The 24,326-nt window shown below is 38.2% G+C and overlaps 1 protein-coding gene and 1 long non-coding RNA gene across 4 annotated transcripts in view; one reads left to right on the top strand and one right to left on the bottom strand.

Annotated features, from left to right (window-relative positions):
• Positions 1 to 1,331, bottom strand: part of LOC308500997 — a 42,746-nt gene extending 41,415 nt beyond the window's left edge. The window contains exon 1 of the long non-coding RNA XR_013993812.1: positions 1,255 to 1,331. This is a non-coding gene — a long non-coding RNA (uncharacterized lncRNA). The remainder of the gene's footprint in view (positions 1 to 1,254) is intronic.
• The window catches only part of NFIA (nuclear factor I A), a gene marked incomplete at its 3' end in the record, with an annotated part of 555,825 nt that overhangs the window by 1,422 nt on the left and 530,077 nt on the right, over positions 1 to 24,326 (top strand). The window lies entirely within an intron of this gene.

Below are 24,326 nucleotides of genomic sequence, written 5' to 3'. Positions count from 1 at the left end.
CTCCTTTCTCCGTCCTGGACCAACGGTGGTATCATTTTGGCAAGTTTTAGGAACTCTGAGGACTGAAAGACTATTAAAAGTGAGCTACTGCAGGACTCTATTCGGCTGCTTCTTGGGGTGCAGTGTGTCCATCCTAAGGACTCTTGAGTTAAGGTGGTCGTGGGTATGTGTGTACATGTGTGTTTTAACTTTCAATTTCTTAAATATACATTAGAAACTTACTGGTGATTTCAGGACAATGTTACTTTCAGCTTTTGTTTAATTAGATTAGCAGTAAACTATCTGCTTAGATCCTGAACTTTTTTAATTCAGGGCATTTGTTTTCCCAATAGTTTCTACCAACAAGAGCAAGCTTTACTTGTATGTTATAATGTTGCCTATCCTTTCGTCTTGTGTAGCTTATTAAACATTAGAAATGAATATACTGATTGGTTTGGCTATTATTTTCTAAGCTAAGTTGTAACCTTAAAAAAAAATACTATGTGCTGATGTCATATTCTGGGCGGCATTCTACTTCCTTGTATTTCAAGAGCTCATAGATTTTATAGACTGTTACTTTTTATGGCAAATTTTGTCATCTCTCTTTTTGCAAAGATCACCAAATGCTCCTCTTTTATTTTTAACTTGGAAAACTGTCACTTCTTTTGGTAAAGTTTACTTGGAAGTTGCTTTTCATTTAAAATTATCTTACAGATGTTTTACCATGAGGAATATAAAATACAAAAGTGGTGGAAACATTTAGCAATGCAGTTGACTAAAAATAAACAATGCTATAAGTTCACATGCTGCTGTTTAGGCTGCATTCTACAGGAAGTTTCTCTCAACTTCAATGCTTCTAGATCTTTGCTTTGAAAACGGGTGAGAAATCAGAGTGCTCTTTAAAGAAAGTTGTAGAAGTTACCATAGAGAATAAATTGATTTTTTATTTCCCTCCAAAGTGACCACAGCAGTTTAGAGCTGCCCAGTTACAAATAATACTAATGTAAACTTCCCATTATTGATGGGAAATTGAGGACTTCGATGAAGGGGGAGAGGATTAATTAAAATAAGACATATTATGCATTTTCTCTTAGCTCTTCTCTGTCATAGAATAGCATTCACTTCCCCTTCCTCCATACCTCCACCTTACTATCCCAAACAATTTTCTCCAACTGAAAAAAATTTTAACTTGCCCCTGACTGATACGGTTCTTTAGCCCAGGGATAGTACAAGTCCTAAGTTTCACACTAAAGGCAAATAAAGCTTTAAAATTACCTCATGCGTCATCTGGCTGCACAGACTCCGGGCTGCATAGTGGGAACCTCCGGCTTGGTCCTCCCAGCATACAAAGGCAACTCAGTGAATGCCCCCTCCGCCCGGGGAGGTTCAGCCTCAGCTGCCAGCACGGGGATGTGCAATTTTGCTTTTTAATGAATCGTAAACAATTTGTATGGCAAATGAGTTTGTTTGTTTTAGTTTGGGGGCATATGTTGGACCAGGTTGTAGACAGCCATTACCTACTCCAAAATTTTAGGTGAGAATGGATAGAGCCCCAGATCATTTCTATTTTTCTAAATAATAAGACCCACCAGGATAAAAGAAACTGGTTAATAAAAGACTGAGAATAACAAACAACCTCTCTTCTCTTTCCCCACGTTCCCCTCCCTCCCCCTCTCTCTCTACCCCCTCTCATAATGCACCAGGCTTATAGTAGGATTTTAACTGCATTTTTACTAACTAACTAGAGGTCAGTTGACTAAATTAATTGTTTGTGTATTTTTTAAGTATACATTTTAGTTTTGTCTTTAAAATGCTACTTTTAAGAAACAATTGTTTTAAAATGTGAAATACCAAGCAGGGCCTTCTCTATCCTCTATGGCTTTTGTTGTTGTTGTTGTTGTTGTTGTTGTTTTTGAAGCTAATGTTGTTCTCAGGGACACAGGATATAAACTATGCTAAATACACGTTTGATATCCAAATGGAGTGAGAAAGGGGTCTTGATGTCCAAAAGTCAAATGAAAACTTTTATTCCAACCCATGGAGTTATAAACAACTTAGAAGTTAACAAGCGACCAGGGTTCGAGCATGTACATTTTAACAGTAATTACCTTTGGCGCTGCCACTTATGAGAAATCTTTTGATATCTGAGCCACTTCTCTAATGCTTTAATCATGCAAATCAAGAAATAGATATTACGTATCAACGTAATCTAGCTATGTTGTGACATCTCTATTTGAAACCTTCTGACATAAAACTAAAGAAAACCGTCCTGAAATTTTGCTCCCCACCAAATGAAGCACTCTGGATGCCTGTACATGCTTCAACACAATTCTGTTCAGTGGAATGACCTCTGTTCTACCCACATGACATTAAAATGAAAGCAGAATAAACATTCTCTTCTTCCTAATGATTTGCCGATAACGAGATATTACAGAACTATTTTTATGTGAATTACAAAATACACTTGTTTTGCTTCTGCGATCCAATTTTAAAACTCAAAGCGACTATGACACGAAGACTATAAAATTATCCTGCCACCCCCGCCCCATCCATGTTAGGTTCCTAAGCACTTATTTTGGAAACATTCTCTTTAGAAATTGCCATAAAATTTTTCAATCAATAATTATCTGTCGCTTACTCCAAATTTTTACAACTGCAACTTCGTATACCAGGAAAATACTTGGGCAGGGAATGATATGCTATGCCTTATAACGTAAATGCCTTTTTAAGAAACATATACATATATATATGTTTATATGTATAAACATATAATGTAAATATATATATATATATATATATATATATATATATATATATATATAATTAGCAAGGTACTTCTGTGAAATACTGTCTTTCTGTGTTCAAAAATTTAAAAAAAAAAATTAGAAAAAAACAACTCTCAACCCTAGCCTATTTTCCAAATGATTGGAAGCTCTACCTGCTGCAGATACAAAACTAAAAACTTATATTTCATGCAAACCTTTTGTTGTTGTTATTTGCTTCAATTTATCTCTTAACCTGTATGTACCATTTCAATTTTTTAAATGTTAATTCTCAATTGAATAACTTTTGTTAGTGACTGTCGCCTATATTCCTTTGAGGACATTGCCTAATAAAGATTTTTCTATGCATTTGCACTAGCTTTTTCGTGATGGTGATTAAAATTATTAGAAATTGCTACAATAACTATAAATGAAAAGAATCAAAATAAGAGGATTCAGTAAATAATAAGTCATATCATATTTTCAATACCCAGTACACTTTCAAAAGAACATGTCCATGATAAACACATTTATACACATTCTAGTTCAAGCACTTGCACACTCTACCTGTGCTTATTTTTTAAAGTACAGTTGTCTTATTTTTATCTACCAGTATAAATATGTGTGACTGACTATATGAATTTATAAGAGTATGCGTTAACTTCAAAGGTTCTGTACACTCCAAACATTATTTTCTCACAGTATTAGCAGTGATCGGTTGCAAGCAAAATCTAAATGAGGTAGCTTTTTAATTTTCTCCCACCTATCATTTCTTTAGGTTGGCCTTATAAACACACACACACGCACACACACACACACACACACACACACACACATCTTGTAAAATACCATTTGTTATACTTAAGGAGAAGCAAGAACATTAAACTATGTTACTATTTTTTTCTTTAAATCAAATTATGATCCAAATATACTCCATTCAGAAATGTGATTGGTTACTTAAGCTAGCCTATGTACTTCTACTATCTCTTTGAAAATCTTGATTTCCTGTTATTACACTCATATTTCTCCTGTGAACTTTAGACAGTAAAATAAGTGCTTTGTCCTTACTTATTTTCTAGTAGATTTTCCTTCACCTGTCCTGAATATTGTCAGGAATGTTTCTAATTTAAAACCAAAAGAATCAGGGGCTGATTAGAAGACAGGAAATTGGAGGATTAAACTGTCTGGTTGAACTTCCTTTACTTATCAGCACTCAGTAACTTACACTGGATTACAAATTTAACAGAACAATCTTTACAATGCATTGTTCCTTCTGGATGTTTACATATATACAGTGCACATGAGAGAGAATGTGTGCGTGTGTGTGCATGTGTGTGCACACAAGTGTGTCTATATGTGTCCATGTATACATTCATGAATATGAAGAAAAAAGAACCAGCAGCTGGTAGTTATAAGTCAATGCTTTTAAGTGGGATAGTTTTAAACCAAAGGGGCTTACACTATGGACATGAAAGTTCATTCAAAGACTATAATCCCAAGATAGTCTCAAAACTTTCTTATTAAAATAGTTCTGTGGAAACAGGCAAATAATGAAATACTATACTATAAGGAGAAAAAACAAGATGCACTATATTTGGAAATGCAAAATAGATGGCAGTAGCCGTTACACAGTCTATCTCCCCTCAGTTCTGCTCGGAATTCCAAACACCCATATTACTGAGTGATAGAAAAGGGTCCCAGGGGTGTTCCAAAGAGTCTTCCAAAGCCGTTTTGAGGTCCCCTCGGCACCAACTGAGAAAGGAATCTTTTTTTCTGTGACAGCAGGTCTCAATGGTCCAGGTGAGCACAAATTGTGAAATGAGTGCTTGGCAAGGAATGAAAAAGCAAATCAAAGGGTAAGGATTCATCTTACGCCATTAGATCATTTAAAATTTCAAATAAATAATAAAAATAAACCACTGTCCTAGAGTTTTACCATATCACATATATTTGCAGAGCTGTGTTCTAGAAACCATGCTGATAATTCTTTTTCCTGACCTCACTCTGATCACCTGTCTCGCCCTCAATAAATTTTGTTAATTTGGCTTAAGAGAGCTCTAGAATAATATGTAACAGTTTTTTCTGCTTCTTATTGAAATGGTGGGTTCCACTGAGAAAAAGAGAAGATGACGAAAAGTGGACTATATGATCTAGAGAAAAGAGTTGGTCAGTTAGACTAGTATATCTGGGAATTAACATTTAGGAGCTTGTTCTAGCAGTCCTTCATTTATTCACCAAATATGTATTGAGCCCCTGCTAAGGGAGAGGGGGAGAGAATGAGCTTCTGCTTCTGCCAGCTGCCATCATTCAAGCTTTAAAAGCACAAGGGATCAACCTCTCTGTACCTAACTGAATATTTCATCCTAACAGCCAACACTGATTGAGCACAAACTGTCTGCTAGAATCTGTCCTAGGTGCTCTCTCTACATATTTTTTTCACTTAATTGTCACCAGAAACCTACAAAGTAAATATTATTGCCCTACTTTATATACAGGGGAACCTACACTTAGCTAGGAAAGGTTGCACACCACCCAAGGATGTGCACATGCCTAGAATGAAGTTTTCAGACTGCTGTGTCCCCTGGCTTAATCTTGAACCAAACTTGTCATAAACGAATTGATTCTTTTAGCACTAGGATGTAATGGTATTTAGACCTTTACAGGATTAGGGCTATTCCTTCATATGATGGCATTGGGGGAGGAGGATCCCAAGTCTGTTTGCTAAAAAAAAAAAAAAAAAAAAAAAAAACAGAGGCAGAAAAATTATAATGTGTCAAAAGCAAGATAGGATACTGGTACTGTGATACCCAGCTCCTTTCCTGGAAAAGTTGTGCATAAAACAGTCCCTGTTATGCAACAGAAACATTTAAGTCTCATTGTTGACTAAAGAAACTCCTGAGAGACTTGAGCAAGTCTGATACAAAGAACGTACCTAGTCGTACTAAAATACACTTTTCATCAGAAGATGGATGGTTCTGGGAAACAGTGTGTTTAAGTTCTTGCTGAATACTGGGGACATGTTTTTCTCTAAGTAATATAATCTTTATTTAGAAAATACTTCACTTATAGTTTTAAATGGAATATACCATTTTAAAAAATCATCCGTCCCAAAATAAGGCTCCTGCTGTTTGGCTCTCTCTCTCTCTCTCTCTCTCTCTCTCTCTCTCTCTCTCTCTCTCTCTCTCTCTCTCTCTCGCTCTCTCTCTCTCAAGCAGAAACACCAATATAGAACACTATCACTGTTTACTACTTTTCGTTGTCACAGAAAAGGCTAATTAAAGGTTTATTCCAACGTAGTTTTCTGTAAGACAAGACACGACACAGGATATATATTACCTAATGGCAAAGATCTTAATACACTCACTACAAGTAAACATCTATTTTCCAGACAACTGCTGACTATAAACAATATGTCTCAGCCAGAATTCCTTAATGGTGCCACATGTTGGACAGATTTGGTGTTCCTCCTAATCCAACTTCCTTTTGTGATCCTTGATGTGCACACGCCATTGCCCTGCTCACTGTTTGAAATGGATGATAATTGCGAATAATGACCAGGGCAGAGGTGGGGATACATAATCCTGGACAGAGCAGCCCTCCTCGAAGTTGCAGTGCCTGGGGGGCTCACAGGGGAGAGTGGTGGTTATACGATGAACCAAACATTCACTAAATGCTGCTAACTCTTCTCACGTCACTAGATACCACATTACATGCGTCATTTTCCCACATGAACGAGGGGTAGACAAAGTTGCTACCCATCGAGGGTATTGAGAACACTCTGTTCCCAGGATGGCCCCATCTGCCTGTCCCCACCCTCAAATGTTCCTGGGCCACGCTCTCCCTCACAGATGTATGACTTTTAGTCCTGTCGATGAAATGCCTTAGTAGCTGGATTTGATAAGCTCCCTTCAAATGTTGGAAAGGTAGATATTGTGGGCTAAATAATTGATTTCATCCATTCATTTAAGAATCAGCTAAAATCATCATAACTGCTTTTGTTGTATTTTATTAAGAAAAACAGCAACCTTAATTCTCATTTTTTTGTTAAGCATGTGAGAAACAGCCTGGTAACAAGTGCTATGGTTTGGACTCTCAGTAAATAGGAGGTAATTCTTGAACACTTATACTAATGTATTGCCCAACACTGGGGTCCAAATGTGTAGAGTATCGTTGGTAGGACGGCATAGAAAGGAACAAATGCAAAGATCTGAGGGGGAAAATTACAATAGGAGAGGCTGACAAAATGTCTCAACTGAAAAAAATCAAGAAATAACAAAACTTAACACAGGGAGCCACAGTCACAAATATCTTTAGACCAGGTCGGTCAGCTATGTTTAAGATAATGCAGATATGATCAATCCAGTGGGGAATGGTGGGGTCTGTTGGAGAGTGTTACCAACTTACCAAAAAACAGTAGTTCAAACAACACTGTACTGAGCAAACAAAAAATATCCACTCTCTGGCACCTAACGGCACTGAGCATACACTATGGATCAGAAGATAGAATGGAATTCCAGCATCCCAGTGTTTCATTCCACCAAAAGCAGGGAACTTAAAAGCAACTATCCCTGGGAAAGAGATCACAGCCACATAAACCACATAAACTACACTGCAGGTTCATCCATTTACGTCCAATCCTTTTCTCCAGGCAGGCTTTTCTGGGTGGGAGAAGGGAGGCAGAGGACCATGTAAGTATGATATCTAAACTATGGGTCCTCAAGCAGAAAAGGCAGGTAGCAAAAAGGAGATCTGGGAGATATTGGAGGATGCTGGGAGGATGCAGAGAAGGGAGCTTGATGGTCGAGGAGACCTGCCTTGCTGAACCTCTCCTGCCCACCCTAGTTCCCTCTACTCTCGCCCCAGATTCCTCAGAGTATCCTTGGCATTCTGAGGGTCTCATGGGCTGTGAGTCCTGGTGAAGGATTCTTCACTAGCACACTGGCTGGTGGTGCTCATGCCCGCTTTCTCCCCCCAGCAAACTCTACCCTCCTGCTGGGCCCAATACAAATGAAGTCTTCTTTATAAAGCCTTCCCAGGTTCCCTGAGACAAAATGAGTCATTTCCCTGTACCACCCCGCATCCTGGGCCCCACAGCCCCTTGCTCATAGTATTACAATACTGATTACATTATGCTGGAGTTTTTCGGTTTACTATCCAGCTCCACTGTTATTTGTTCCTTAAGAATAAAGTCTAAGTGTTAACTTCTTTATATCTCCAGTGTCTAGCCTGTGATAAGCACCCCCAAAAAGTGGTTTTGTGCACCTCAGCAGGAGGAGAAGTTGGATAAGTGAGAGTAATGATGGCTGGTGAGCCTTCCCTGACTCTGCTTCCCCCCAGGGCATGTCCTTCCAGACCACAGATCTATCCAGCAAACTGCTGCCCTGCCGTGTTTTTCTGGAGATTTTTGACTCGTGTGTGTTGACTGCATGCGAGGCCCACCAAACCCTCGGCACACACATGAGCTAATGCTCAAAACATCCCTGTGAGATCAGTACCATTATCTCCACTCCACCAACGAGGACACCAAGCAGGGTGGAGAGGCCAGTCAGTAGTGTGAGAAACGAACTCTGAGTGTTTCCCTCCTATACTGTAATGACACCAATGTGCCCACCACTGTCACACTCTGATTCAGGCTCGAAAAAGACTGTGACACTTGAATGGGGCCAAAGTTTTGCTCCATTTTACAGAGGACAAGACTAGAGCCCGAGGGGCTAAGTTTCCCCCAAGGTCAAAATCAACACAAAGGCTGAGTATAGATGTGGGATCCCTAGTAATCTTCCTACTAAATACCCACGGTGGTTAATCACAGTGTATGGCAATGTTTAAATAAAAACAAGCAAGTATGTTTTTCCTTCCTCTGAGGATTACAGCAGATTATCATTGATTTTCTTTCTGATTCTCGAGTTGTTTTGTTGTTGTTTTCATTTTTCTACAATGAACATGTATTATTTATTTACAAAAATGATGTTTAACAAAAGCATACTCACTGACGATATTAGTCTTGTTCTCATTGATCTCATAAAAATAGCAATAGCACCAACTACAAAGATGCTAGGATGTCAGAGGAGCTTGGGCTTTGAGGATGTGAATATTTTCAAAGTTGAGTGATGCCGACCTCCTTCGTTAAATTCCATACTTAACTGCTGTTTTAATACTCCTTCCTGCAGTGGGGCATGTAGTTTCTTCCCATCCCCCAGTATAGCACAACAGTCAAAAGCACAGATTTCAAATTCAGGAGGACCTTAGTGAATGGTAGCTCTGCCATGCATAAGCTGTGTGACCATGGACAGTGACTAGAAACATTCTGAATCATTGTCCTGAAACTTGGATGTATAATCATTATAGTGCTACTGTGAGGAATAAATGAAACCATGCATATTGCACTAACTAGAAACTTGGGAGGCATCCTAATCCCTTCCTCTTGCTTACTTCACACATCTGATCCCAAATAAATCCTGTTGAAATCACCTCCTAAATAATTCCTAAATCCATCCACTTTTCCCATCTCCACCACCCTCCACCAATCCAAGCTACCATCTTGTCCAGCCCATTACCAGAGTAGCCCCCTAGCTGCTCTGACTGTATCCCTCTTTGCCCTCCGCAATGTATTCTTCACACTTAAGGTTAAAGGATCTTTTCAAACACAAGTAATCTTCCATTTCCATGGATTACCCTGTCTCTTAGATAAAAACAATATCCATAACAAGGTCTGCATGGTTTTGCCTCTCCAAGCTTATCTGGGGCCATTCTTCTTTTCCCTCGACATACGCCAGACAGTTAACCATCTTTAAGTACCTCAAAATCCCCAAAATTTTAGATCCTACACATGTTCTTCTCCTTTCTCTAAAACACATTTTCTTGTAGTTAATATTTCCATACCTGCTATTCTCAATGCAAAGTTAGCTTTATCAGAAAGCCTTCCCTGTCCCCAAACTGTGTCAGAAAACTCTACGGATAGACTCTCAGAGGACTCTAGACTTTCCTGCAGTGCACTTAGCACTGTTTATAGTCATAAAAGTGTGTGAATATTTGATTACTTTGTTTCTCCCAAAAGACCATAAGCTCCATCAAAGATAATGTCTTACTCATATGTGTTTACTACAGTGCCCAGCACATAGTAGGTAGTAAGTTAATATTTCTTAATTCAAAGAGCAAATGGATGGTATAGTGTCTGCCCTAGCAAACACTGAGATAATGTTTATTATTTTCATAATTAACGTTTTCCACATACAGAAAAGTGCTTAAAACTAAATAAAGTCTCCCTTTTATGTCCTTTAAAGAAAACTCATTTCTCCACAGTAAACAAATTAGAGAAGTAGAGACTTAATTAAGAGCTGAGAGCCCTAATTTGGGTTTAAGTCCTCTCTCTGCCATGTATTAGGAGTGTACCTTGGCTGTGTGATTACACATCTTTGATTGTTGAGGGTTAAAAGAGTGACTGCTCTTGATACGATGAGTGTGAAGCTTGGCATACGGTAAATATTAGTAAATGGTTTATTATTACTATCCTTATTCTAGATAATACCAAATTTTCCTCAAATAATTTCTATGGCCTTTTAAAAGCCCCTTAACCTCTCTGGTTGTCAGTTTCATCACCTTTAAAATATTGGTGTTGTCCTCCCATGGTTCACAGGGCTGTTTTGAGGATCAAATAAATGAGCAGGCGGAAAAGATTCTCTGAAAATTATGAAGTGTGATAGAAATGTAATGCCAACTCAAAGAAACACAAGTTCCAAATAAGCACATTCAACTAAAATGCTTGTGGCCTTTGCTGTATCTCCTGCTGTATCTTCGTGACAGACCATATGAGGAGAAGGAGAGTATGGTTCAACACACCTACTCAACAATGACTTCAAGTGATTAATAGTTGAAGGTAGGTGCATGAGTGTGTAAATGGAGAGGGAGTGAGAAATTAGTCAGTTTAAGAACATACATTGTGGAATGAGAATGCCTGTATCAAATCCCTCTCTGCAACTTCCCAGCTGTGCCACCTCAGGCAAATTGCTTAATCTGATCATATGTAGTGGGACAGATAAAAAGTCCTTATTTCATGGATTGTTGTGAGGATTAAATGATGTAATCCGGAGAAGTCATTGAGAATAAAGCTTGACACATTATACACATAATAAAGGTCAGCTATAATTAAGACTGTAATGATTTTTGTTGTTTTTCTCAGCGGCAGCAGCAGTGTCATTATGTTAGCTATTGCTTTTTAGATCAAAATTCGGGGGTCTAGGAAAGTAGCAAGGAACTTAAAGAGTATCTAACAGACTTATTCCTCCAAGATGGTATATTTGGATTTTGAAGCAAAGAAATTGCTCCCCTAATGTGTTAGACTAACCTACCCTATCAACTTCGTTTGGGCAACACAGGGGCCATGAGGCTAGGACATTTTCTCAGAAACAGAATTTATTAAAGAACATCCAACTGACAACAACCTAATCCCATGCGTGGCAGTCACAAATTTGTGGTAAAACTTCATCCAAGCAAATGTATTCCCTTCTCAAGATTCAAATTCCACATCCCAAGATAATTAGTGAGAGAGGCCTATGGATGAATTCCTGTGTCACTTAAATTCATGCTCAGTTACAAACATGCTCTTTACACTTGGAATTGTCACATATTCAATTCAGCTTAACCACCTTTACTTAACTGTTTTCTTGAAATATCCCTGACCTCTTATTACCATGACAAATAGAACCATGGCTGGTGTACTCATGAGTTTTATTTATTACTGCAGGCCACAGTAAAAAAAGAATAACAGTATCTCCTTATTCAATAAAACTATATTAGGAAACTATCAGAGTGCTTTCAGTAATAATATCAATAATAATAGATGTATTGAGCACATCCATAGGCTAGGTTCTCTACTTTACTTGCCTTATATCACTTTTTTCCCTCAGGAACCCAATAAAATATTCCCATTTTACAGATTAGAAGTTGAGATGTTAAATAACTTACTTATGGCTGGTTCAAAATCCAGTCTATGTCTAATCTGGGATTTAAACCTTGGTCCAAAATTCATGTTCTCAATCACTTGGCTACAAAGCATAATTTAATGTGTTCTTATGTTAATATTTTTTGTTTAAAATTTCTACTAGTTATTAATCATATTATTAATATTTTTCCACATGGAAAATAATAACCACAAAGCTGTCATTGAGATCCAGGACTCAAGGTTGCAGCACTAACTATCTTTTTGAAAGTATAATAATGAAACTTCTTTAGGCAACTTCTCAGTGCTGAGTCAGTGGAAAGAATGGGAGACCGCTGCTTTAAAAAAAAAGGCTGGTAACTAGGAGTCCCTAATGCATTCGTTTCCAATGTTCCAATACTTAAGATCTCAAAGAAGACAAGACTTCCAAAGAATACTGATAACTGGTGCTAGGAAATGACCCACTGACAATTCCACTAACTACACATCTATGATATTGAATAGAAACATACAATTAGTAGCCCTGATTGCTATGCTCCAAAAATAAAATAAAATAAAAGGCCCACAAGCACATGGCATTAGGTAGGAAGATCTTTTGTCTCTTCCAATTGTCTTTCTACTAATTCAAAAACACAAACTCTATAACACACGAAGATAGCCATTCCTCTTTTGACACTGATATTTCTAGACACATTTAGATAATGTAACTACTATAAAACAACTGAATAATGGTGGCAAGGAAGTTGGTGATGATACAGTGTACCCCTGAAGTGTAGTCCTGTTAGTAAAATCCAAACGGCAAGGGAAGAAATGGAGAAAACTGCAGTGTCCTTGCATGCTGGGAATGTAGTTTTATGTATTTCATCTAGGAGTCAAGCATTGGGATTTAAAAAAAAAATTCTTGTCACAGACCAGCAAAAAAGCTGAAAGATGCTAATATACTAGAAATCAGGCCAGAACATCAATCTAATATATAATTATAGATCTGAGAAGAGGATTTCACCAGAACCCAATTAGAGAGCAAGTGGGACCAGGAGCAATCCTTATGTATAAGGAAAAAACAGACCCAGATAAGTCTCTTCCCACTTGAACATAGATAAATAGATAAAAAGAACCTACAAATATGTAAGTATTAAATGCTGCTAAACAGCAGTAAAGGGAGACTCAGAGGAAGAAAACATCTGAAAATCACAAAGTATAGAAACAGTAAGAAAAAGTAGAAAAAAAAATTCTTCTTTAAAACAAGAGTACAAAGCCACCAGAAAGAAAATAAGTGATGAAATAAAAACTGGAGGATAAAATTTAAATGAGATTGATAAGAGAAGGTAGTAATTCAAGAAAGTTGGCAGTACTAAGACTACTAGAGACCAGAATTAACACTGTCAAAATTGGTCCAGTAATTTTAAAGTCATGCTTTCAATAATTTTCCCAGACACAAATTATACTAAATATAACACTCATATGACAGAGAATGACAACACCTACCCCAGAAACTGAAGATCTAACTCAAAGATTACAAAGGTGTTTTTAAAGAAAACAGAACAATTGGACTAGAAGCAATAATCAAAGATATAACAGGAAAAAACCTCACTAAACGATAGAGGGGGAAGAAAAGGGAATACACGTAAAACATTTACAGAGTCAGCCAAGTTTACTTTATTCCAGGCAAAGATCAATGAGAGATCCATGCCTAGCTCTCCAAGAAGTGGGGGGACATATTACCTACAAAATTGGATGAGAGAGAAGAAATTCTTGCATAAGAGATTCTAACATTCTATTTAATTGTTGACTCTAATAATTTGAAAAATATAAACCAAAGTCTGGCTTTGGAAATTTAAGTTTAAGTTGAAGAGAGTATATACATTTTCCCAATTACTAAGGAAATGAAAAACAAAAAACATTTCGTATATGCAAACCCCCAAAGCAAAAGAAATAGCAAAAATGTCAAAAAGAAAATAAGTTGTGTAGAACAGAATGACAGGTGTTAATAAAGCCATCTATATGACAATAAACATAAGTGGTTAATTTCCACTATTAGGAAACAAAGATTCTCATATTGGAGTAAAAAATTAAATTGAAATATCTGTTGCCTCCAAGAGACATACCTAAAACAAAAGTGTTCACGTTAAAAATAAAAGGAACGGCAAGAAGTTATCAAGTAAAATAAAATTAAAACTAGAAGAGACAATACTAATTTTTGGCAAAGTAGACTTCAAGGCAAAAGCAATCAAATAAGGGAAATAGAGTATTTATATTATTTATTTTATAAACTAGAGGATAGCATAACAAAGTTATAGTAGTAACTAATCCCTTAATGTGTCAATTAACGTAATATCAAATGATATAAAGTAAAAATGTTTAGAAAAGCAAGGAGAAACTGAGAAGACCATGATTTGTAGTTGTAATTTTTCACACAGATTTATCCTTTTTTTCTAGTTCAATTAGATAAGCCAGAAATAATGATATAAAGAACTTAAATAAATACAATTAATGATATCAAGACTACTAGACAATATTGACCTCTAAAAACAAAAAATATGTCATCTTTAAAAGCATTCATAAAACCGCTACAAAAATTTATGTCAAGCAGGTACACACACACACACACACACACACACACTCACACACACATACATATACACACACACACACACACACATCAATAGATTCCAAAAGTGGAAATTTCCAAAAGTGGAAAGCCACATGCAATAAAACTAGAAAGCAATAACCACTAGTCAATATCACACTTCATGGCAAAACAAGAAGCATTCCCATTAAAATTAGTAACAATGTAAGGAAGCCCAAATTTACCATTATTATTTAACATTGATTGTCCTGGATGTTTTAATTCAAAAGATAATGAAACGAATACAGATATAATTATTGAAAGAACACCTATTATTTTCAGGTGACTTGGTTAAATACTTAGAAAATCCAAATGAAATTAGATTACAAATAAGTTAGGATACTAAAGTGATGGCCACAAGTCAATTATATAAAACAATGACAGATAAAAGACATGATGGGAAAATGACTCCATTCCCAATAGTAACAAAAACAAAATCATAAAACACCTAGAAGTAACCCCAATAAGTAGTATGCACAACCTAAATGAATGAACTATAAATCATACTGGTAAGATTTTAATAACTATTTTAATAACTATTAAAATTTTAATAACTATTTTAACAACTTTAATAATAAAACTTATTAAAGATTTTAATAACTATAGTGTGGGACTATAGCATGATATGTCCTAATCACTGCAAATGTAACATTTTTATTTTTTAATACAGAATTTTGTTCATTTATTTGACATTCAATATTATTTTATATGTTTCAGGTGTACAGAATAGTGGCTAGACATTTATATAATTTAAGAAGTGATCCCCCCTGACTAGTCTAGAACCTACTTGGCACTATACATAGTTATTACCATATGATTGACTATGTTCCTTACGCTTTACTTTACATCCCCATGACAATTTTGTAACTATCAATTTGTATTTCTTAATCCCTTCACCTTTTTCATCCTGCCACCAAACCCCCACTTATTGATTACCCCAATACATCTAATACCAATCTGACACCATACCTAGTTTTTAAATATTATTGACTATATTTCTTATGCTATACCCTACATCCCCATGACTACTGTGTAACAGCCACTTTATACTTCTTAATCCCTTCCCCTTTTCACCCAATTCCAAACCCCCTCCCACCTGGCAGCCATCAAAATGTTCTCTGCATCTATTAATTTATTTCTGTTTTGTTTGTTTGTTTGTTTTGTTCTTTAGGTTCCACTTATAAGTGACATCATATGACATTTGTCTTTCTCTGTCTCACTTATTGCACTCAGCACAATACTCTATAGTTTCGTCCACTTTGTCACAGATGGCAAGATTTCATTCTTTTTATGGCTTAGTAATATTCCATTGTATATGTGTCCCACCTCTTCTTTATCCACTCATGCAATCATGGACACCCAGGTCGCCTCCATATCTTGGCTATTGTAAATAATGCTGCAATAAACATATGGATGCAGATATCCCCTCAATGTAGTATTTTGGGTTTCTTTGGATTCATACCCAGAAGTGGATTATTAAGTCCTTCTTTGTCTCTTGTTAAAAGCCTTTATTTTAAAGTCTATTTTGTCTGATATAAGTATCGCTACCACAGATTTTTTTTTTTCATCTCCATTTTCATGAAATATCTTTTCCCATTTCTTTTTTTTCAGTCTTTGTGTATCTTTGGATCTGAAGCATCTTGTAGGCAGCATATGTATGGGTCTTCTTTTCTTATCCATTCAGCCACCCTCTTTTGATTGGAACATTAACCCATTTACATTTAAAACAACTGTTGATAGATATGTAGTTATTGCCATTTTATTATTCATGTTATTTTTTTTTTTTTAATCTTAAAGAAGTCCCTCTAAGATTCCTTGTAATAGTGGTTTGGTGGTGATGAACTCCTTTAGCTTTTTCTTTTCTGGGAAGTTCTTTATCTGGCCTTCAATTCTAAATAATAGCTTTGCTAGGTGGAGTAATCTGGGTTGTAGGGCCTTGCTTTTCATCACTTTGAATATGCCATGCCAATCCCTCTGGCCTGCAAAGTTTCTGTTAAGAAATCAACTGACAGCCTTATGGAAGTTCCCTTGTAGGCAAGTAACCTCTTTTTTCTTGCTGCTTTTAAGATTATCTCTTTGTCTTTAACTTTTGGCATTTTAATTATGATGTGTCTTGGTGTGGGCCTCTTTGGGTTCATCTTGCTTGGGACTCTCAGTGCTTCCTGGGCTTGGATATCTATTTCCTCCAACAGGTTAGGGAAGTTTACTGTCATTATTTCTTCAAATAGGTTTTCAATTCCTTGCTCTCTCTCTTCTCCTTCTGGTATCCCTATGATGCTAATGTTGGTATGCTTGAGGTTGTCCCAGAGGCCCCTTAAACTGTCCTCATTTTTTTTAGATTGTTTTCTTTTTGCTGTTCCAATTGGGTGTTTTCTGCTACCTTATCTTCTGAATCACTGGTTGGGTCCTCTGCTTCATCTAATCTACTGCTGATTCCTTCTAATGTATTCTCCATTTCAGTTATTGTATTCTTTATTTCTGACTGGTTCTTTTTTATGTTTTCTATCTCCATTTTTATGTTTCCTGTCTCTTTGTTGAAGTTCTCCCTGAGATCACTGCACATCCTTACAATCATTGTTTTGAACTCTGCATCTGGTAGATTGCGTGTCTCCATTTTATTTAGTTCTTTTTCTGGAACTTTGTTCTGTTCTTTCATTTGGGACATATTTCTTTGTGTCCCCATTTTGGCTGGCTTCCTGTGTTTCTTTCTATGTAGGGCTGTTCTGCCTCCCGGTCTTAGTAGAGTGGATTTAAGTAGTAGATTTCCTGTGGGGCCCAGTGGTTCAGTCTCCTTGGTCATCAACGCCAGATGTTCCAGGTGTGTCCCTTATATGGGATGTGGGTGTCCTCCTGTTGTAGTTGAAACTTGATTGCTGTTTGCACATCAATGGGAGGAATTGACCCTCGAGTTGATTGCTTATGAGGATTAGCTGTGACTACAGTGGAGGAGTTGTGATGTAGAGGCTGACCCTGCAGAGCAGTTTTCACTTTAGCAGCGCTCTGGTGCCTGCCCAGTCTGCCCTTAGGGTGTGTTGGAGGCAGCTGGGTGGTGCTCTGGCTTAGTCTGAAGTCTCATCACTGGGCGTGCCAGCCCCGAGGCATCCTGGGAGGGGTCCTGCCATAGGCCAAGTTCAGCCGCAGCCTGTGCCCTGCCCAGGGCCACCTGGAATGAGCCACAAAGCAATCCACAGATGGCCACAGTCCACTCTGTTATTGAAGGTGCCTCAAGAAGCTAATCCGCAAACCAAGGCCGGATGTAGCTAGTGCTGGGTTTAGGACTGTTTAGCCAAAGGTAGGGGAAATACCGAACACAGATGCCACTTGTTTGGGTTTTGTGAACCTTTGAGAGATTTTAGGAAATTCTGCAGCTGAGCCAAAGCAGGCCATTTGTATGGAAGAGCCACAGGAAGCAGCTTGGATGGGCCCGGAAGTTGGGTGGGGCGAATGAACGTTGTTGTCCAGGCTTATGGAGACTCAGGTATGGTGGCTACCTGCGTCTGTATGACAGAACTGTGGAGGGCTCACAGAAGAAGTAATGGCTTCCACCAGCTCCTCCGTCTAGGAGAAAGTTGCCGCTCTAGCCCTTGCCCTGGAGTCAGACAACTCTGTTCCTCCCTGTATTTCCCTGGCACCCTTCAAGACACTGGAGCTCAGAACCAGTGAGTCCGAAAGCAGGTAAGTCCATGCGCAGGCACTTTTAAGAGAATTGCCTGAGACTGCAGCCACCCTCAGGCTCACTCAGCCACAATATCCGCTGGTTTCTACAACTAGAAGTTAGGGGGACATCTCTACCTGGCACGGGGAACCTGACAGGGGCTGGGACCCCTCGCTTTTCTGGGGGGATCTCCGCAGCCAAGATATCCCTCCTGATTTTTAATGGTCACATCCAGGTGTGGAACCAGCCCATTCTGCAGCTCTACCCCTCTTACCGGTCTCGAGGTGGCCTCTTGTATATGTCCTTAGTTGTAAGGCTTTGCTTCAGCTAGACTTCAGGAGATTCTCGATGATGGTTGTTCTGTAATTTAGTTGTAATTCTGATGTGGTGTTGAAAGAATGCAAGCACAGCATTTACCTACTGTTCCATCTCGAGTGGATCCCAATGTAACATTTTTCATTTATAGGTTCAATGCCATTCATGTCAAAATCATAAGGTATTGCAATAGTTTGTTTGTTCGTTGTTTTGTTGGAGCTATTTGGAATTTAATACAATTAAGTTACTTAACAGAATTAAATTACTAAACTTCAAAATTCTATATAAATGTAAGAGATGAAGAGCAGTATCCTCTACATTAAAATGAAGTATTATTATACCAGGTTTCAAGGATAACATTATCACCAAATAAAATGTATTGAGTTTCTAAGGTAGGTGGTATTTTGCTCCCTGAGGGTAGGGACGCCTAAGGGGTATAAGAGAAGACCAAAGCTCTGGAGAGCCCAGAGCCATGGAGGAGACTGATTCAGCTAACCTTCTGAGGGCCAACAGTGTTCTTCGATATTTCAGTTATGTCATAGTCATTGACAACCTGTGACATAAATTTAGTTTTCTTCATTTTATGCATGACATTATTGAGACACCAAGTGATTTAGTAATTTACTGAATGAATGTAGATAACAAATAAGAAGTATAAATGTATTTCTCTCAAACTGGAGAAGCTGCAGACTCTGATGTCAACAAAAGATTTCTGACACCCATCTAATTCCAACAAAAGTCCCCAATCTGGAGTGCAGTCAAAGAAAAACTTTATTCAGGTAAATAGTTTGCAAACTAGAGAGGCAGCCTCTGGAGGAAACAGAAAGTGCTCTCTGCAAAGAGAGACAAACAGAAGTCCCACTTTAGGGAAAGTGCCTGCCCAGGTCCGTGATTTGCAAATGATTTATGCAAATGAGGAATCCAAATCTCCACAGTGTCCTTAGTCCCAATACCACTGTCCTGATTGGTCGGAATCACACATTCTGGTCGGTCATCATGGAGCTGGTCAGTAAAGAGTAAATAAGGCTGTAGCTGTGCTATTCCAATTGGATGGGGCAGGTCTCAGTCCAGTGGTTGAAAGACCATTCCAGGAACATCTTTATAAGGTTCTGCTCAGACAGCAGGAACACAGTGCAGGAGGCCAGCATCTCATTCTGTGGCTTTTCCCTGAAAAGCAGTATGTGTGAGAGGCCTCTGTAAACAATGGCTGCTAGACTCTGGTTAGGAATTTGGGCCCAGTTAACCACGAGGAGTCCTTTTTGGCAGATATATTCCTTCTCGGGGTTCGCCCTAATAACTCAACAGCAGTTGTCCACTTTGAGGAGCTAGCTAGTGCATCTCCTGTGCAGCAACCCTTCCTCAGCCAGGTGAGCTAAGCCCTGGAATGTTGGGCTTCACACACTTCCTTCCTGACAGCCACATGTATTGTAGTAAATGGATCCTTGGCTAACTAATGTGGAGTCAAAGTTGGGGTTAGAGATGAGGCTTGGACAGGAGTTAGAGCCGGGTTAGGATTAGGTTGAAGTGAGACTTACATTTAGCATTGCAGTTGGAGCTGGATTAGGTTAGGATTTGGAACAGGGCTGAAGTTTAGGTCCAACTAAATTTTAAACTTAGGTTTAGGAGTAAGTGTAAGGCTGGGGAGAGAGTTAAAAGAAAGGTCAGCATCCAGGAACCCTTCAGGGAACAAGTGAAAATTATTGCTGAATTCTGAAGCTTGATCAAGTTATAGGAAGATTTGCCTTAAGTGTAGAGGCCACTATTCAGAGGAAAAACAACATTCCAGATGAGGGAAATGAATTGGTATGCTGGAAGAGCCATTCATCTTTCAGTGCGGTCAGCATGAGGCATGCAGGGAGTATGACAGGCCTGAGAGAAGTACCGTGGCAGGCGTGTGAAGGTCATTCTGTAAATGCTGAGGAATCGTTTTAAAATCTTAAACAGGGAAGTGACATGATGATATTAACATTTTAAACAATTGCTCTGGCAGCTGGGTGGAAGATGTATGGGAAGGAAAGGAGCCTATGAGCACAGAGGCCAGTTGGGATGTCAAATATCCTTTCTGACCAACCTCATTCTGCCTATATTTCTCGTTCACTCCTCTACAGATCAGCCGCTTGCTGATCTGCCATCAAGACAAGTATACACTTTCCTCAGGGCCTCTGCACATGCTTTTCCCTCTGCCTGTAATGTTTTTCCTCCAGCTATCCAGAGTGTGTTCCTTTAATTCTTTGAGATATCTGTTGAAATGCCATCTGATGTGTGTCTTCTCTGACCACCCTAGCTAGATTAGCTAACCACACATATACAAACATACTTCCTTTCCTCCTTACCAGTTTTATTTTTCACCATTTACTTAGTGTCTGTCTATCCCTACTAAAATAGAAGCTTTAGAAAGTGAGGAACATGGTCTTCTTTACTGCTATAGCTCCTATATCTAGTAAAGTGCCTGGCACAAAATAGACGCTGTAAGAATATTGTTAGAATAAGTGAATTTTGTAAATACTTATTAAATGATTATTATATTCCAGGTACCTTATAGTAGGAGATATGAGAGTACAGCTAATTCGAGTTCAGCGCAGAAAATGGTATGATAGAGGTTTGCACGGGATGGTAAAAAACAAAACAAAACAAAACAAAACAAAACAAAACAAAACAAAACCCAGTCTGTGGACTATCAGAGAAAACTTTAAGAAGGATCTGAGCTGAGTCCTGAAGTTGAATAGAAATACACCGGGAAGAAGTGGGAACATCTCAGAGAAGTAAACAGCACCTGTAGAGACATCAAGATGAAACTGTAGTGGAAAGTGCATCCAATGTGATCCACCCAATAAGCTTAGAGTAAGAGTTCAAGGACTTGTCAAGAGATGAGCTGTTGGGGTAGGTGGAGGATAGAGAATGTTAAGGAAACACTCTTCATTTTCAATTGGTATTTAACTAGTAGTAGTTTCACTGTAAGTTTCAATGCTCCCTCCACTTGTGCTACTCAAAGTCTTCAAACCAACCAGTCAGTTATAAGTTTCCTAAGGAGGTTGCGGTGAAATGAAACCAAGAGCTTTTGTGTGTGTGTGTGTTTTAAGCGAACCTCCTCCCTCGCCCACTCTTTCCATACAGAAATGTATTTGCTTTGAAAGTTCAATCCTTACAATATTGACTTTTCTAAAAATAAGGGCACAGTCCAAGTTGGAAAGAGTTAAATCTGGAGAACCCTAATATTATTTATAGACCTTTTGCCTTTCCCAAGATAAGTTGTTGCCTTTGATTGATCCTCTGGGCACTTGTCTATATCTACAAAAATATCTCAGTCAGTCAGTATTTTTGAAAAAGAGTTGGTCTACTTGATTTTACTTTTTTTTTTGGTTAGCTGAGTGTTAAGCCCAAGATCCTTTTGGTTTCCACTCTGGAGGCTAAGATTTCTTGTAAAATATAATAGTATACTTTTCTGCTTCACAGGGCATTATGATGAATCTTCATTTAATGCATGAGGGTTTTCAGAGCTCACAGACATTGTTCTGAGTGTAAGTTTATGACTCGAAATTTAGAAACTGGAGGAATTTAACATTTATGGAGCACTGTACTGTGTGTCAGACACTGACTTGGCATTGTTAAACACATTGACCTATATTCTTTCAAATGTAGGTATTGTTATCCCCAATTTCCAGATAAAAGAACTGAGGCTTCAAAGCATTAATAAACTGGCTCATGTTTGAAAATTACCTCAAGGTGGTTCCAAATCCCCTGGTCTTTCCTTTGAACCTAAGCTTCAGACAAACCCCTTAAAAGTGGTTCTAACAGAGGGCATTAACAACACACCTGGGAGTTGGGGATTTCCCTCAACACATGCCCCAAGGTGCCAGATCCAGATGGAGTGGGGAGCAAGCAGGTATGCTTTGAAATGTCTTCTCAATTAATTTTGATGTACGAAGTAACATTTTGGAGGAAAACTCTGATTTCAATTTCTGTCCTTATGGTTGCCTATTATCCTATTATAATAATTAGAAAGCAAGAGAAAAATGCATATTTCCACTTAATTTAGGTTAGAATAATCAGGTGTTTTGTTTGTTTTGCTTTTGAATGAATTCTCTAGTTACAACAGGCTGTGTGGATTAAATGGAGTCTAACTAGAAATAAGATGCACAATTATGAATTTAAGCTTACAACAATCTTTGTACAAACGTATTACAAGATTTGTAATCTCTCATCCACTCAGACTGCTGATCAAACTCTTCTGTACCCCCACTATGCTATGGTGCATGTTATGCGACACAGTGGTTGACCAAACGATCATTCATTTATTCCTTCTTTCTTTCATTTGTGTATTGAGGGCCTGTGATGAGCTTTGGTATTAGAGAGGACTACAGATCTCTTTACCACCCCACACTTCTCCTTTCTGAACACTTTCTGTTCCTTCCCTTTACCATTGTCTGTGGGGACTTGAGAACTCTCAAAAAATGTGCCACATCTCTCCTATGGAGCAGAGTTCAGAAAAGTTGAAGTTGCCCAAAATATCCCCTTCTGAATGAAAATGAAAACAGTTACTCTATTTGACCCACTTGCCTGCGTAGATCTTTCCCTTTGAGTCCATAGAAGTGAAAACAAAATAATTCACCATTTAGCTGGTTCACATTATTTTCTAATCATTCATAGGTGGGGTAGGCAGTCACCTACACACTATAATCCAAGGTGCAGACTCTAAATACTTTCTGTAAGAAGCTATCACATGGCTGAAATGCCACCTGTGGGCATAGCATGTCCCTAGCCTTATCAGTGAGTTAGTTTATCAGATCATCAGCTTTCTTTCTTGGGTCCCAGTGGGATCACAGTGTTAACTGAGCAAATGTGAGTTTGGGGGTTGGTTCACTCACACCCTACCCACCAGGATAGGAGAGAGAAGACTAAAAGAAAAGGGGAGACACAATTGGAAAACAGAGGCATAAGGTTCCAAAGACAAATATCACTCACTTCATTTTCCAAAGACCCACCCACCCATGATGCTATTATCTTATCTCTAAAGCCCTGTAAATATTACAGAATATTTGTCTCGTCTCCCAGTCCCTGGTACTTGTTTATAGGTAGCCAGCCAGATCTTTCAAACGTGGTGCATGCCAATTCTAGTCATTCTTATTTCACCTAATCTTCACTTGAAATATTTTCTCTGGGGCTTTCACTCTAACTTCGGAAGGCAACATTCATTGGATGTTGTTTGTCCTTTTGAAGATGAAATCAACATAGGTCACCCAACGTGAGCATTTTATGTCTCCAGCAACCATATTCAAAGAACACAGGAAGATAGCACAGTCATATTCCACAAGGAATAATTCCGGTTAGTTGACAAGCATCTTTGTTTGGGTGTAAATACACCATGTAAGACCTCTAAATGACAAGATATAGAGCTGGACTTCACTATATTAAGCCAGATTCTGTAAAAGTATATTTTGCAGAACACTAATTCCTAATTACCTGGAGGAAAAAAAAAAGTCTGTGGTTCAATAGGTTAGGAGTGTGCTTGACCAGTAGAGTTCGGCTTATTTATTGACTCCTGAATTTCGCAGTGTCTTTACTGTGCCATTGTTCTTTGTAACTCTCCAAGAACTATTTTGTAACAAGCAGCATTTCTCATTCTTGGTATGTAACCTTGGCAAGTTACTTTATTTTTGCTGAGCCTCCAAAATTAGATTAGACTAGATCACTTCAGGGGTACCTTCCCTCTTTCACCCCTTAGAGACTGTGGCACCACTTCATTGAAACAAAGGTTTCTCCTGGAAATATTACCTATCACGTTTCACCATTATCTAATAAAAATCGCTTCCCAGCGCCCCATGTCACTGTGGTGCCTCAGGACACGATGGAGCCTGACTACTGGGCAAGTTTCAGAGAGAAACTTTATAATCACTTCCAACAGGGGGTGGGAGAGATAGAGAGAGAGAGACTGCTTGGGACTATTATTAATTGTGATAACAATAACAACTGTATCATTTTTTATTCCTTTCCACCCTTACCATTTTGGCATTGATCTTTACCTGAAATTACAAACATTTTCTATGACAATTTGAT

This window comes from Rhinolophus hipposideros (assembly GCF_964194185.1).
Source record: "Rhinolophus hipposideros genome assembly, chromosome: 8".
In the NCBI taxonomy this organism is placed as follows: domain Eukaryota; kingdom Metazoa; phylum Chordata; class Mammalia; order Chiroptera; family Rhinolophidae; genus Rhinolophus; species Rhinolophus hipposideros.
The sequence above is the reverse complement of the archived record's forward strand: the minus strand, read 5'-3'. Positions and strand labels throughout refer to the sequence as shown.